This window comes from Polyodon spathula, chromosome 7 (assembly GCF_017654505.1).
Source record: "Polyodon spathula isolate WHYD16114869_AA chromosome 7, ASM1765450v1, whole genome shotgun sequence".
Taxonomy (NCBI): Eukaryota; Metazoa; Chordata; class Actinopteri; order Acipenseriformes; family Polyodontidae; genus Polyodon; species Polyodon spathula.
Window position 1 is genome coordinate 7279451 of NC_054540.1, and position 15684 is coordinate 7295134.

The window sequence follows — 15684 nt, forward strand, 5'->3', positions numbered from 1 at the left end:
TACATGTGGTAATGAGATTTTTTTTTTTACAAAATGAGAGACCTTGAATTGTATTACTAGGTTGCATTAGCAGGTGTTTCAGGAGGTAATTAACCACTTCAACCCCAGATGTAAAAATGAAACCCCTTCCCAGTTACCATATTTTTAGAAATAATAATAATAATAATAATAATAATAATAATAATAATAATAATAATAATAATAATAATATTTTCAAACCTGTAATTGCTATAAAATGTTAACATATGATGAATAAAACACAAATAAATGACCTAAATTGTATTTTTCATGAACCCTTTATGCTCCTGTGTACTACACACCCATATACAATATAAAGATAAAAACACATTTTTTTTTGTTTGTTTTTTTAACAATGAAAACAAAAACTGTAAATCAGTAAACTAATTAAAGTAATTACCAAATAAAAATCACACAACATCAAAACGTGTGCCATTATCGACTTGCTCTGTGCCATTTATTGAAATGTTCAATACAACAGAACCCGGGGTTGCACAATTTTTCTTTTGTCTCTTCTTTTGTTTGCATTTTCGTAGCAGACCCTACACCTTTGTTGCAGCCTCTGCTTCACTTGTGTTGGAGGGACAGTCACAAATGCGTTTACACAGCTACTTTGCACAGGCATTGTGATGGATCTGGCTGCCGCACTGCCTGTACCCAGTGCTGTGTGATGACAGTAGTTCGTCACCACACTGTCATTTCAAACCAAACAGCTTCCCTTTTGCAGCTGGCTTACCTGTAAAGCTGCTGCATGCTCTTTTGTTTGTACTGTTTTTGGTTCCACATCCTCTTCATCATCGCTGAGTGATAAGTCAGCATTAGTGCCGATGGTATCGAAATCCTCTGAACCAACCTCACTCCTGTTGCTCATTATAGAAGGACCACGTAGGTTGCCATGTTTAGCTTTAGTGCTAAAAACTAAATAAACTACAACTAAAAAGTAAAACTAATAATAAAAAATCGTAATTTAAAACACTACATTATACATACATACATATATATACATATATATATACACACACACACACTCACACACCTACCTGAAAATGTTGAATGGTTTCCTGCAATATATCTCAGTCTTCTAAACTCCCACACGTAGATTGGAATCGCTACATAACACGCAATTGGATACAAAAGTCAGCTGACCCTCCCCCGACTTTCACTGCACATTCCATAGTAGTAGCACTGCCTTAGAGAATGAAACCTGAAATGCTAGACTGAGAAACCGATCATAGAATAGAACGGGAAACTTGACGTCCGCCGGTACGGCATGGTACTGTAAGTGGGTTTTCATTGACGTATAAGAGTGCGTACCCCATGGTGTTGAAGTGGTTAAAGACTGGAATAAAGGCTTATATACCCCTAAAGTAAAAGGACAAAGAAAGTTGTAACTTACAGAGCTGAGTATTAGGGGACTCTTCACCTCTCATGTTCCACCAAATTGTTCTGCTTTCTCAGTTAATCTCCTCAGAGGAGCTAGAATTTTAAAGACAATAATATTATTAAAGTTAAAGTGAAGTCATTAAAATGAATAATTCCATAACCTGGTGATATTTTGGAGTGACACGTGGATCAAAAGAACATGGAAAGACTCCGAATAAATTAGCCCAGAATTGGCTGACCCGGATTTGATTTTATAAGGAATCTATTTACAAGAGCAATAAAATAAAACAAGACTATGTGTTGTTAAGAAGGGTAGAGACAGCTGATATTGGAGATGTAACAATATTTCAATATTTGAAACATTGTACTGATAAAACAAATAATAGCAATGGACCCCCTGTGGCACAATATAATATGAAAGGCACATCTGGTAGAACTTTGTGTTGTTACAACAATGTGGCAGTGAAGTGGTTAATTTTTACTAGGCTATTAAACTTGACCAAGAGAATCACAGAACATTACACAAAATATAAAGACACTGGGCCCTGTCCACAAAGCTTTAACCAATGGGCTTTATAAAGAATGAGAGCCACATGGCTTACTGGGTACAATATCATTCTTTTGCAGTTTTTTTCCATTAAGGTTTGCAGTTATCCGCAAGGATAATCTGAAGCAAGTACTGTACAGTCAGAATAGCAGAATGATTTTGTGTTTTAAACATCCAACATGTTTAATGAGCATGAAGCTACTAAAGATGTGTCTCAATGTAGTATTTTGCCTTAGTGATCTTTTTTTTTAGCCCTATAAGAACTATCTTGATTGGTTTTAATTTGATGAGTTTTTTAAAGTCTATTTTTATTAATATAATACAGTTTTAAATACAATTGGTTTGCTGTAACCCCACTCAGATCTCCAAAGTTGGGTAGGTTGATTTAAAAAAAACAACAAAACAAAACAAAACATGTTCTTTATTTATTTTTTTCTTTTACACAACAAAGTAGAAATTAAAGTTTGCTGGGCTCAAGATAAATACAGCTCAATTCTTTCATTGTAAAAGACAAAATATTTAGGTAGTGGTGACAACAATGGGTACAGTGGCTTACAGAAATGTATTCTTAATTAAGTTCCAATGGTCTAGGAAAGTTTAATTAAACTTTATTACATGTCAAACAGTTTAAATATAGCATTAATTCAGTTTTACATAACAGTGCAAATATGAAGTTAGTATCTCCAATGGTCTCAAAGATATGAGGTTCTGAGAGTGTGGTGATCACAGTTTTGTAAAATCACTGTCATAAAAGAGTTATTTTTTCTTGCACAATACCCACAATTAAACAATATGCAATTGTGCCAAATGTGAAAGTAGTACTGCAAAGCATAATATCAGCATACTCTTAAATCTAATTAATGTGATTGCAATTTTCAATTACAGTTGTTTGAATCAGCTCCTAAGAGTTACAGCACACACAGATTTTCAACTTTTGCACTAATCCACTTTTTAGAGCATTGCTCAAAATATTATTTTGAAAAGCCTTTTTTCTGAGCAATCACTGGCGCTTGTACTCCTATGCCCCTCATTATCACAATGCACCTGTTGCAGAGGTCAAATTTTCAACCAAAAAAGTAATCAATTTAGCTCCATTATTTTACACCTTGTTCAGGGTGTAAAATGAGGAGCACATTGTTATCCATGTAAATGAGTCTGAACTGTCCACCATGGTTTTCTATTAATTTCATTATTCACAAACTGCACTTTTTAAGGGCATGAATTTAATTTTACAATTTCTGAAATTAATTGACACAGCATTTTTTGTTAAAACATGGAAACCTCTCTATCATTATTTAAAAATGGTTTACTTAGGTTACACTTTTATTAATACTAGTACAGTTTTTAATTATAAAAAAAAAACAATTGTAAAAGCATTCTTTCATACAAAATATGTATAACTGAGTCTGTATTATTATTATTATTATTATTATTATTATTATTATTATTATTATTATTAATAATAATAATAATAATAATAATAATAATACCATAGGAATTAATACATGAATAGCTAATTGTGTAATCGGAGTAAAACCAGATCAATTGAAAATTGTAATTGTTTTCACAAGAGCAAGTGAAGCATATTAATGTACAAAGCAAATGAGCAGAGCAAAGTTTTTGAAAGCTGGTCTGTTATTTTAACAAAAGAGGAAAATAAACAAAAGTTTTAAGAAACTAAGATTGCAAAGCTGTTGTTGACGTTCAATAAACCACTAAGCAAATTAAAGCCGATAAACATTTTATGAAGTGCAAGTGCTTTGTGGTAAATTTATTTTTATTTTTATTTTATTTTATTTTTAAAATTTATTTTCAATATTAAAACAAAATTTCTTTGTTCAATCAATAATGTATTGGCTAAAGTTCTGTTAGAATTTAGATTTAGTTTTGCGTAACATAATTATGTGAAAAACAAACAATTCAGTCCTAATTTTATACCCAGATATAACCATTGTACAAACCTTCAGTGTTTTATTTTAGTATCAGAAGACAGTGAAGCAGCATACTCTAGCATAGCCATGTATTATTACTGTGATGTCATCAGAAACTTTGAGCATGACCATGAAAAAACAAAACAAACAAACAAAAAAACGTTTTAATTACACCGTGTAACAAATGTATTTATTTTTTTTGTTCCTGGGTAGTAAGTGTTATTTCCTAATTGGTTATGCCTCAAAAGTATAGAACATGGCTATTATTCCCCACAAACTTTGCTTTTGTGACCAGGACAGTGATATTTCAAAATATCAGTATTTCCAATGGGAAAACAGGCAAATGTGTGTCTTTTTATTCATAAAGTCAGAAAAAAACAACATATGAATCCAAATTAACATGTATTTATACTAAAGTAATACAAAAATGACTACAAAAGATTTAGATCTTTTTAAATCTTTTGTAGTAATCTTTGTATTACTTTAGTATAAATACATGTTAATTTGGATTCATATGTTGTTTTTTTCTGACTTTATGTGAATGAAAAGACACACATTTTGTTCCTACCCAGGAACAAAAATTGTGTTACATAGTGTTATTGGTTGATTTACTTTTCTTTGGAAAAAAACACACTGCTATTAAAGTTATTTTTACACAAACTCTCTATATCATATAAAGTATGTGAAATAAGATTTAGTTACATGTGAAACAATACTTGTTAACTTCACTTAAAATAATTTAATATATAACTTAAATATTAAGGCAATGGGTCCTTTTACATTAATGTTAAGAAAGCCAGCTTCATAGCACATCTCTTCACCATATTCAATTATTTATAATGATTTCATAAATCAAAATAAATGATTGTCAATGCGCATTTGTTTTATTGTTAATTATTTCAATGCAAGCTATCTGTTTGACTTTTCCAGTTTCAACATGTATTTTAAAAACTCTTGTTATATACACATTCACAATAACCTAAATGTTTTCTGTCATATCGACTTTACATTTATGTAAGCATCCCGACTTTGATAAACACACAAGTATTTTTTTTAAACCTACAGTACATTAAGTTACTACTGCCCAACAACTGAATATGTTGGGAGTATTAGATCAGAAGTCAATGCCATGGCCACCAACGCATTTAGCACACAGTGGTTACTGTCAGCGCTCCAGATACCATTTTGGATCTGGAGTAATTACCTTCTATTGTAACACTGAGAGGGTAAAATGTATTTTCAAGGGGTAAAATGCAACATTACCTTGAAGTCATGAGTAATCTCGATAAATATTGTACAAACTTTAATGGTAATGGGGTAGGGCATTAAAAAAGAGCCTTCCATTTGAACTGCAATGTTACAACCACACGTGTGTTCTACAAGGTTATTTATTAGCTCAGGGCATTTTTTTTTGAGGTATCACGCTGACTGCAAATTTTTTTTATGTTACTTATATTTTAACGTTAAATTATTAAACCCATTGAATATGTTAAAACTTCAATATAAAACCATACAGACAAATAAAATAAGGAAATACATTAATAAGTTCTAAAACAGTTTGTTTAATATTACAGGCACCTTTTTTTTAGTGGTTGCCTCCGACAATGGTATTTGTTCTGGATTGGGGTGTTTACACTTCAACCTGTGTAGCTTCAAATTTTTTTAATTCTTATTGTGATTGGTTGCAAAGACAACAGGGCTAGCCAGAGACTGGATTATGTTTGTTATAAAATGGGTATTTTAAATACTCTATCATGATTGGTCAAAATAGGTCACACGGGGGTGTTGGTATTACAGCATATCACCATGGGTCAGCACTTTTTTCCAAAAACGGGCAAATCACTGGCAGATATCCAAACACTAGAATTCAAAAACAAAAATGGCAGACATATTGTAATTTATAAACATGACCGACGAGATTTACGTAAATGTTGAACTTTTGGGAAACCGAAGTGTACATGAGATATTGAATGAATCTGAATCGAACACCAATGATTAATTACAGTAGTGGAAAATTAAATTCTGATCGCTCTGTTCCTTCTCCCTGAACTACGGCGTTTCTCTATCCCATTTTGAAAATAAATAGTTTAAAAATATCTCTTCAACTTTCACCTTTTCACAAAAGATTTGGGTCCCTCTTAAACGAGACTTTGGGGTTAGCTGTGTGATCTGATGCTGAACATTTATAAATTCATTTAGACAATTCCTGCCATACATTTTAAATATGTCCAGCTACGATGGTATCATGTCTTCTGCTGTGTCCTGTATTGTTTTAAATTGCTTCTTAACACTGGCCCAGCAGTTCTCCACGTTACCAAGCTATACATTGCAAAGTTAGTTTGATAAGTAACCGGCTATTCCATGCAAATAACGTCTTTCTCGCCACTGTGAAATCTGGTATGGATACCCAGTTACTACCCCGGAAAACAAAGGACGATTAAAAAAAAACGCACTCTCACCTGAAACTATTGTAGGTCTTGTGAGGAAGGGACTGCATGATTTAAAGGCAGTCTAATTCTTACAAGAAGTGTAACGAATCAAAACTAAACCTTCAATGGCAATTTTCAATTCAACATCTGAAATTATTTTTTAATTAATACATTTTTGGCTTCGCCTCGTGACTTACAACGCACCCGAGGCGTGTGGATATTAGAGTACATCCCACGCCCTGTTGTGCCTTATTGCTTACTTCTGTTGTTTTTTCTTCTGTACAGTTTCCTAGTAATGGAAGACATTGCATTCTGGGAGATTTACACATTAAAGTTTGTGCATATTTTGGATTTTTTAATACGTTAAAACAGAAGGTACGCAGCTTATTTGGACGGCTGCTAACTGTACCTAAACCTGGAAGTATGAAGGCAGTACCACAAATGGTCTTTGTGGTGCTAGTCTTTTGTGAAACATTCAACTAAAAAGTAACACATTATAGTTAGCCCCTTATGAATGATATACAACGTCGAAATCTATGCTCCAAATATTGGGAACATAACTTAGTAAGTCTTTATTCTCAATCACCTATTTTATCTGCTTAAAAATAACCAATGATGTACACTTGTTTCGTTTCCCAATATGTAAACGCACTATAAGCATTCACCCATCAGAATCACAAACTCAACTCTCTAGGCTGAATGTACACTCACACTGTAGATTCTGCATACAGATTTCATGTAGTGTATATTATTTGTATAGTGCAAGGTAGGTGGCATTCTATGAACAATATGTATCCTCAGAAACTCTCTGAATGTGTAGATTACTGCAAGGTAAAATGTATTAAAAAACCACAATGAAGTCACTTGTGTGAGCTTGACTTGTTTTCCAGAAAATAAAGCATTTTCTGCTTTGAGGGGTTTCCAATTAGTGATGTTAATGGAACTACTACCTCCAAATGATTTTTTTCTAATCACTGTGACTCTTTACTGTATCAGCATAGATATAACAAGCCAGCTTCTGTAAATTTATTATGTCATTTCTTAAACATACAGATGACATTCACATTCACATTATCCACTGGGCAGGATATCGGCATATGGGCTTGTGACGTAATCAATGGTCGCTTAAGACCCCCAGCAAGGTGTGGAAGGCAAACCAACGGTTATATTACAGTGATACTCAACAGTCATGGCTTTTTTCTACACAATGAACAAACGTGATAGTATTAATCGTTTTGTAACAAATCATCCTACACAATGCAATGAAACCTTTTCACTGGATAGAAATCATTTCCTAAACATCAATTCCCTATGGTAAAACTTAAACAAGTAAAAATAAAAAGCAAAACGCAAAGCATTGAGTGTTAATTTAGTTAGTATAGTGTAGGAAGAACAACACCACCACAAAGCAGGAGGTACAATGTTGAGATTTTTGTGTATTTTTTAACTGAAGAATTTATAGCTATTGTTTTAGATTTTGAGAAGCTTTTCCATGTTTCAATCAAATGTGTGTCGCTGTTAAAAGGTTGTTCAATGTACGCGATACTATGTGAGTTATGTCAAAGATAATGCATCACAATGCTATTTATTTTTGTTCAAATCTGTTTCAATTGCATACAGTTCAGAATATACAAGTAATGCAGAACAGTTCTGTTTTCATTTTTTGTAACACTATACTGCTACAACTAATAATAATAATAATAATAATAATAATAATAATAATAATAATAATAATAATAATAATAATTCTAAAAAGAACAAATATGCCAATGAGATTAAAACAGATACAAGAGGCAATATCAGTCACCATCATCTGCAACTAATGCAATAATAAAAAGTTATGAATGTCTTATAAGTGTTAGAGAGCACAGAAAGCAAACACAAGCTTAGCTCTCATCACTGCAGTCTCATAATATTACTATGATAGTCTGTTTGAACAGTATTGGGGCACTACAGGGAATTCACTTTAAGCAGGTAAACTAAAGGTAGCAACATATTAAAATTACTGTTTAAATTGAAAACCGGAGAACTGTTTGCTTTCATTTTGAAAACAGTAAGGAAAAATAAACTAAACTTGGACGTAATTCTTTCTCCAAAACTCTAATTTCTATGCAAGTCCTTTTTTTCTGTTTGTTTTTTGTTTTGTTCAATGCGTTCATTCAATAAGAACATTACAATGGCATTTTGTTTTTGCCCTTTTAAGTATGTACTGAGGAAGGCGACTTTACATTGCAGTCATTTCCTCTTTGGCAACACAAACCCTCCTCTCACTATCATTGGTTGGTTACACGAGAAAATCTACAACATTTTACTTATCTACACAAAAAAGGAATCTATGAAATGTTAACAGGAATTATACATTACAACAGTTTATTTGGAGTTTGAAAGGCTTCAGAATCAATGAACAAAAGAAAGAGATGCCACAAGTACCTTTAATTAGATTAAAGCAATTCTGTCTATTTATTACACAGTCTCTGTTTTTTAGGGAATTTCTTCTGCAAATTGATAAAGACCACATTCAAATTATTGAACTTCTTTTTTCACAATTGTTTTGTTTCTAACACATTTGATTACACATTTTAGTAAAATGGAATCTCACTCTTTAAACTTTAAAAAAGCATTTTAAAATCACATCGTCTTAGTTTTACCTGAATCTTTATTAGATTTGGGAATTATCTGAGGGGCTTTGTTGTTCCATGTGTGTTTTTTTTTTTTTTTTTTTTTTTTTTTTTTTTTTTTTTGTTGCTGGTTTTTTTTTTAATATAGGTATTTTAATAATTAAGACCTAAAAATGATTTTCAAAAGAAGAAAATGCCTTGACAAGATTACAAAACTAACATAAACTACTTGAGTAGGAGATGTATATTAAGTAGTTGTTTGGTTCTAGTTTTCTTTCAAAATATATACATTAATTAATGACAGCAGTACTGAATACTTTGTACTGTATATGCACCTATACGGTTTCTACAAGTATAGTACTGGTAAACTTCTTTAATCAATTATACTTATATACATACATCATATTGGCAGTGCACAGTTCTGCCTGTCACTATGTTCAGAGTTACACTTTCCTGATAACTATGTTACATAATTGCTATAATAAATGACCTCTATATTCAGACATTCACAGATATAATCCTGCAATTTTCAAAATAATAAACACAGACAAAGAAACAGCCAGTACCCCCAGAACATTAACCAAAAAAAATACAGCACACAGCCATCAAGATAACATCAATTGCTTCACATTCGTAGAAATCAGCTTAGAAGGTAAATACTAAGAACAGGAAGCCTACGATACTGGTTTGGCCTGAATGACATTTAAGGCCTTTGTTAGGAAAACTTGCGGTTGAAGTCCTATTACGATTACAGTGTGGCTTGCCAGCAGTAAAAGAACCCCCCCCCCCCCATGAAAAACGCAGCACAATAATGACAGAAACACAATGCAACACCTCTATCCATGCTTAAGGCTTGCAAATCTTATTAAAAAAAAGTTGTATTCATTTCCCCATTCATTCGGAGGGGAGTAGGGTAGGAGGTGTCTACGACACAACACTGTAAATACATGATGTCATTTTTTTTTTTGATGATCCCATAAAAGATGACAACCATGTTCACTGGTACCGAGAGAATCTGTATTGCATTCACACTGCAGCTGTCCCAAAGCTTACTGCAAATGTCCAGAGACATAATGTGAAAAAAAACTAGTAGACATTTAGTTTCACATACCAAACTAAAAGAAGCATAGGCAAAGGAAAACACATCTACACATGGAAATAGGCTAAGCACTGAGTTATTGCATTTGTAACAATGTTACACTCCTGCTTCCAATCTGGGAGCCACTTGGGAGTTGACTGATCAGCCTTCTGACAAAACACCTGCACAGTCAACTTCATATAATAAAATTGTGTCTACGCCAAGGGTCCCCAACACTGGTCCTGCAGAGCTACAGGATCTTCTGGTCTTCGTTTCAACCAAGCACTCAGTTACTTCGTTGCACCAATTATTGGCTTAATTAGAAGATTAAGAGGTGTTCCACATATGTAGCCATTGATGATGTAAAGACACCTAGAAAACCTGCTGGACTGGGGCTCTCCAGGACCAGGGTTGAAGATCCCTGGCTAGGTCATGAATTCACCTGTAGATTGCTGCTAGGCTTTCTGTAGTTTAGTTTCAAGCACCCCTGAAAATAATACAACACAAAAGGTTGTTTCAGCCAATCGGAGATGTAAAGGCATCTCTTAATATATTCATATATTACAATATTTGGAAAACTTGAAGGATTTTTTTAAACCCACTTTGGTTGATTACATCAGGTTTGCCATTTACAAAAAATATTTCATTACCTGTTTTATAGAAAATTTGAAGTTTACTCTTAGGTTTTCAAGGGAGTGTTAAACCTAAGTTATAGGATCCACATATAATAATGGATGATACAATATATATATTAGGCCCTATTCACAAAACTTGAAGGAACTACGCATCTTTATTACAGGTAACTTACAATGTAAGGCCATGGCACACAGCCAACATAATGATGTGCAATGACTGCTGGGGACTGGAGACAACTGCAAGAAGCTCACGCTGCAGAGTCATAAAAAGTATAAACTAATACATTATGAAGAAATAAAGAAAATCAGTATTTGTTCTTTGTCCAATTATTTAGCTTTATTAGCTGAAATTCCTGAGTTCTGTTAGTAGTTAACAATGAGGACAGTAGATCCCATATTTTTGCAATAGGCTGTGTGGGCCTTGAAAATGCCCAGCCAGCACCCATCCAGTTTGCATTTGTTTATGTTAGAACGCCTATACAGGATACATGCATGTGCAGTCTGAATGTACCACACAGCCAAAGATAACAGCTGCTGTAAACTGCAAGTGCAGTTAGTCCAGCAAGGGCACATTAGGACTATACTCTTCCAGCTGGTAAAATGAAAGCACAACTGCCATCTACAGGAGAGTACAGGTATTATGCATTTGATATAGATTTGCATTAACTTACGGGCAAGGTTTTGTTAAAATGTGCACAAAATGTTTTAAAAGTACTGTACCTTGATCATCTGAAGAAAGTACTGTTGCTGATTTTCATATTAGTTTACTCATACTACTGTACAAACTTCAACAATGAAAACAAATCTAATACAGAACGAATCTACCAGCAACGAGCTGCATATAGAAATGCCACACTAATATGATATATTGATCAACTGTGATATCAATAAGTTTGTCTAGTATATTTAAAACAAAATGATGATGCTGCAGTACTTAAATCTTTTTGGAAGTATTGGAAGCATTTTCACATTTCAGTAAATTTTATTTTCATAGATGAATAGTTAAATTTAGGCTACAATAAAATACTAATAGTCTAGGGTTTCTGATGTCAGGATTGTGGGTGGAAAATAAATGAGAATTCCTAGCACTATTCTTGGCAGGACCAGCTGTTGACTGTAGAAAGACAACGAATAAACAATAAAAAAAAAATACCAAAATTATATTTTTGCAATTCTGTGTAAAATATCAAGATATGTTGGTTAATTGTAATATTTTCTCTCATGTGTATTGCATTAATAATGAACATTTACTCAAAACAACAATTATTCTACCTATTCAACCTATTCAATTTTCAGTGTGGCATAAACTCTGACACAGCACACATCTTAAAAGGTCTAAAACCACTTTTCCCTGTTCAAATAGAATCAACATAAATACAATGTGTGGAATTAATAACAATAAATGAACAATAGATTACCAGAAGTAATTATGGGTTCGAATGAAAATGTTGCGGATATCTGTCTTGTGCTGTTTTGTAATTTCCACAGTGGGGTATTTTTACTCCAAGTAGATTGGTTCCCTTTTTATTTAAGTGCAGTCCATTTTATTTAAGTGCAGTCAGTCCCACACTTAAATAAATGTGCACATGTTAAATGGCTTAAGTAGCATATATTTAGCCACCTTCTTTTGAGACGTGGGCTCTCTTTGGTTCCCATAACAATTAGAAACATACTGAAAATAAAAACCATTGGGCCAGATAAAATTGCACCTGGGCCAGTATAAACACTAGCTCAGTGGCCCAAGGGGCCAGTAGTCAAAAATCTAAACGTAGAGCTGTGGTCCCTGTGTTAATAACGTAGTTCAAAAACAAGAAGATGGATACTTACAAGTATTGTATGATGGTGTCCCTAAAACTGCTGGTTAAATACCTACCAAGTCTCTTTCATTTAGAATGGGATTCACTCATTTTCGGAACTAGTTTTTTAAGCAGTTTCCCTCATTAAAGTCTCTATTTTCATTGGAGCATAATATCAGTCCTATTTTTCTTTTTTATGTTCTGATTACTTTTGCATTTATTATTTTTTTCTGTTGTTGAGAACAGTTAGAAGATCTAGAAAGAGTTATAAATAAAATGAAACCTGTATTGGCTTTTAGGTTGAGGAAATAGGCAAAAGGTACACGCACGCACGCACACCTGTAGACAAATCAGCATGTGGTGGATAAACAAAATGCAACCGAAAATGTAGACAGGGAAACAAGATCCTCTAATAATTCTCTCAAGTAGAAAATGTAATGAGTTTATTGACAGTCATGATAAGTCGAGCTCTGTCGCTCTACAAAAAAAAAAAAAAACAAGGTTAAATGCAGGTCACTATACTGCACAATAATGTACTGTATGCCTAATGCTTAATAAATAAATAAATACATAAATAAATAAAAGGTTAGAAAAAAATGATCTGGGGTTTTCGAAAATATTTTCCCTGAGCTGTCTCTCAACACGACTTTAACAGTAGCAATTGCTATGGGCATTAATACTGGCATCCCCCATACAATTATTAACCAACAGAGGTGCAACGTATTGTTTATTTTTAGCAGGATGTTGCTTCTGTTGAACTTCAACTTAGCCAGGGTATCAATAACTTTGTGACTTCAAGACACATCAATTGTTTCACAGTTCTATCTCTTATTTAAAAAAAAAACATGAGCTTTTATGTGTACTGCACTCTTACCAGAATAGCGAGTGCACTATACAGTTACAATGCACCCCAAGAGTGTAGCAAAGCCAGAGAGATGAAAATGATTTCTCTTTGCCAGTTCAACTGTTCTTTTATAATCTCACACTGGTTCCCCCTGGGTACTCGGTTTAAGCAATGCAATTTCCAGTGACCCATATACCATGAATGAGTCAAACTGAGGGACTGTCCCATCTTAGTGGAAACAGTTATACCTCTGCTCAACGGGGTTACAGAATAGTGAACGGATGCAGGAGACTGCAATACCTTTTAGAATCGTGAATGCTTGAATCAAATTGCCACATAGTTTTCTTTGTTCAAGACTGAACAGATTCAATTATTTTAGCCTGTCTGCATGCCTTTTAAAAACAGAGTAATTCTGGTCGCACTTCTTTGCACTCTTTCTAGAGCAGCAATATCCTTTTTGTAGTGAGGTGACCAGAATGGAACATAATATTCTAGATGAGGTCGTACTAATGCATTTTAAAGTTTTAACATTACTTTTCTTGATTTAAATTCAACACTTTTCACTATATATCTGAGCATTTTGTTGGCCTTTTTTGTAACTTTCCCACATGGTCTAGATGAAGTAATTTCTGAGTCAACATAAACTCCTACAACTTTTTCATAGATTCCTTTTTCAATTTTAGTGTCTCCCATATGTTATTTATAGTGTACATTTTTTGTGACTGCACACAGTGCTTTACACTTTTCTGTATTAAATGTCATTTGCCATGCGTCTGCCCAGTTCTGAATGCTGTCTGGATCATTCTGAATGACCTTTGCTGCTGCAAAAAAATCAAGCAGGTTAATTAGACACGCCGATGTCCCTTTCCTAAAAGTAATTTGCAGGTGGTTTGCCCAAAGTGGAAAATACAGGGCATTGTCTTAGTGTTTGGTGCACAGTTGTATCCTTTGATGTTCTTACAACAGTTGATGCCACATTGTTTTTACCTTTTGCCCTGTCTATGATGAAGATCACACGCTTTGAACTTCAGTAGTATCTTTATAGTTCGTACACGGCTGTACTATTTATGGAATTTCTTTTGATCGTGGCATGATGTGCCTCTAGAACCTGTGTGCTGACAATTTCACTCTGATGGTAATTACCAAAGTTAGTCAGATTTATATTGGGCAGGGCTGGCCCAAATCAGGCCTGATTGTTATCCAAAGTATTCAAACAGCTGACCTGAATTATCCCTTTAATTGGGTTGAGTTAACTGGGGGGGGCAATAACTTTTTTTACACCTGAAGGTTGCATGTTTGATTACCTTGCATACCAAACAAATGAAAGAAGCACCAAACTTTGGTGTCATTTTTTTTTCTCTCAGACTCCCTCTATATACTACTACAACCCACAAAAATATCTGACCAAATTCAATGTGAAAAATGTGCAAAAATGCAGAAAATCATATAGGAGGCAAATACTTTCTCACGGCACTGTAGATAGATAGGTAGATAGATATTGGTGTACATTATCTTTGTTTCTGCAGTATTCTGAGGTGCCCTGGGACCTTAAACTTCTTTGAAGTTTACGTTTCTTTGGTTTAATAGCAAGCACACTTTACTAATTACTAGTTACAGTTCAGCAAGATAAGCCTGTGCCAAACACATTTCAAAACTGTCAAAGGAAGTGGGATTTGTTTGGGTAAAGATGCAGAATAACTTTGCCAATCCCAGTGTTCAAACACAACCAATGCTGCATTCTTGGGGGGACCCATTCCTGAGAAGGAAAGTAACTGAAAAACAGAAGCATGGGTGTTTCAGGATACTCTCAGATGAACTCATTGGAAGGGACAAATACCTAAATCAGAACTGGATTCATTACTGGAATTGCAGGCCCTGGCTAATCAAGTGGTCAGCCTATTCATGTCCAATATAAAGTCAGCACAAATCAGCATCATGAAATGTAATTTGGCCTACCGCACCAATTACTGGAGTTGTTGTCAGTTTGCCAAGATTATCTATTTTTGTGTCGTCTATCAGTTTTTAGTTTTTAAAACGCACCAAAGTGAGGTTTTGGTGGTTACAAATGTGTCACTGTAACAAAAAAATCTAAATTCCACACATAAGTTCATAACCCCTCAAATCCAAGCTAGTGCCACTGTAAGCAAACACTGTCACTTTTTACTCTAGATCTAAGCCCAGACAATTCAAAATTGAAGAATAACGCCAGTTTGGTTAGGACTATGTGGTACTTTAGCCATACGAACGTGGCCATAACAGATGCTCAAATGCAACTTCAAAAATCAGCCAAAATGTTTTACTAAATGCTTTTGCTTGATTCATAAGAATTGTCCCATCTTGCTTGTTTGGTTGTTAGTAGCTTATTGATCCCAGAATATCATCAAGCAGCTTCTTGAAGGATCCCA

The 15684-nt window shown here is 33.9% G+C and overlaps 1 long non-coding RNA gene across 1 annotated transcript in view; it reads right to left on the reverse strand.

The window, feature by feature from the left end:
- LOC121318078 overlaps positions 1-15684 on the reverse strand; it is a 145075-nt gene that overhangs the window by 90745 nt on the left and 38646 nt on the right. Inside the window, exon 2 of the long non-coding RNA XR_005950576.1 lies at positions 1415-1494. This is a non-coding gene — a long non-coding RNA (uncharacterized LOC121318078). The remainder of the gene's footprint in view (positions 1-1414; positions 1495-15684) is intronic.